The sequence below is a fragment of the Prorops nasuta genome, unplaced genomic scaffold (assembly GCF_024137725.1).
Source record: "Prorops nasuta isolate Cenicafe-Biocafe unplaced genomic scaffold, Cenicafe_Pnas_1.2 PNAS00016, whole genome shotgun sequence".
NCBI classification, from domain to species: Eukaryota; Metazoa; Arthropoda; class Insecta; order Hymenoptera; family Bethylidae; genus Prorops; species Prorops nasuta.
This window is the reverse complement of record NW_027116813.1, coordinates 3,628,088-3,629,761: the sequence shown is the minus strand read 5'-3', so window position 1 is coordinate 3,629,761 and position 1,674 is coordinate 3,628,088.

Here is a 1,674-nt window from a genome sequence, read left to right as displayed (position 1 = left end):
ACTCACTTAGGGTCACGGAATACTTATATAGGACTAAGGTAACTCACTTGGGGTCAGGGAGTACTTCTATAGGAGCTAAAGTAACTCACTTGGGGTCAGGGAGTACTTATATGGAACCAGGGAAACCCACTTGGGGTTAGGGTGTACTTATAAAGGGGCTAGGGTAACTCATTTGGGGTCAGGGAGTACTTATATGGGCCTAGGGTAACTCACTTAGGGTCAGGGAGTACTTATATGGGACTAGGGTAACTCACTTGGGGTCAGGGTGTACTTCTATAGGAGCTAAAGTAACTCACTTGGGGTCAGGGAGTACTTATATAGGAGCTAAAGTGATTCACTTGGGGTCAGGGAGTACTTATATGGGACTAGGGTAACTCACTTGGGGTCAGGGAGTACTTTAATGGGACCAGGGTAACTCACTTGGGGACATGGAGTAGTTATAAATGGGCTAGGGTAACTCACTTCGGGTGAGGGAGTACTTATAAAGGCGCTAGGTAACTCATTTGGGGTCAGGGAGTACTTATATGGGACTAGGGTACATCACTTGGGGTCAGGGAGTACTTATATGATACTAGGGTAACTCACTTGGGGTCAGGGAATACTTATATGGGACTAGGGTAACTCACTTGGGGTCAGGGAGTACTTATATGCGACTAGGGTAACTCACTTGTAGTCAGGGAGTACTTCTATAGGAGCTAAAGTAACTCACTAGGGGTCAGGGAGTACTTATATGGGACTATGGTAACTCATTTAGGGCAGGGAGTACTTATTTGGGACTAGGGTAACTCACTTTGGGTCAGGGAGTACTTATATGGGACTAGGGTAACTCCCTTGGGGTCAGGGATTACTTATAAAGGGGCTAGGGTAACTCACTTGGGGTCAGGGAGTACTTATATAGGACTTGGGTAACTCACTTGGGTTCAGGGAGTAATTTTATGGGACTAGGGTAACTCGCTTTAGGTCAGGAAGTACTTATATGGTACTAGGGTAACTCACTTGGTGGTCAGGGAGTACTTATATGGAACCAGGGTAACCCACTTGGGGTCAGGGAGTACTTATAAAAGGGCTAGGGTAACACACTTGGGTTCAGGGAGTACTTATATGGGACAAGGGTAACTTGCTTTAGGTCAGTGATTAATTATATAATACTAGGGTAACTCACTGGGTGGTCAGGAAGTACTTATATGGAACCAGGTTAACCCACTTGGGGTCAGGGAGTACTTATAAAGGGGCTACGGTAACTCATTTGGGGTCAGGTAGTACTTATATGGGCCTAGGATAACTCACTTAGGGTCAGGGAGTACTTATATGGGACTAGGGTAACTCACTTGGGGTCAGGTTGTACTTCTATAGGAGGTAAAGTAACTCACTTGGGGTCAGGGAGTACTTATATTGGACTAGGGTAACTCATTTAGAGCAGGGAGTACTTATTTGGTACTAGGGTAACTCACTTGGGGTCAGGGAGTACTTATATGGGACTAGGGTAACTCACTTGGGGTCAGGGAGTACTTATATAGGGGGTAGGGTAACTCATTTGGGGTCAGGCAGTACTTATATGGGACTAGGGTAACTCACTTGGGGTCAGGGTGTACTTCTATAGGAGGTAAAGTAACTCACTTGGGGTCAGGGAGTACTTATATGGGACTAGGGTAACTCACTTGAGGTCAGGGAGTA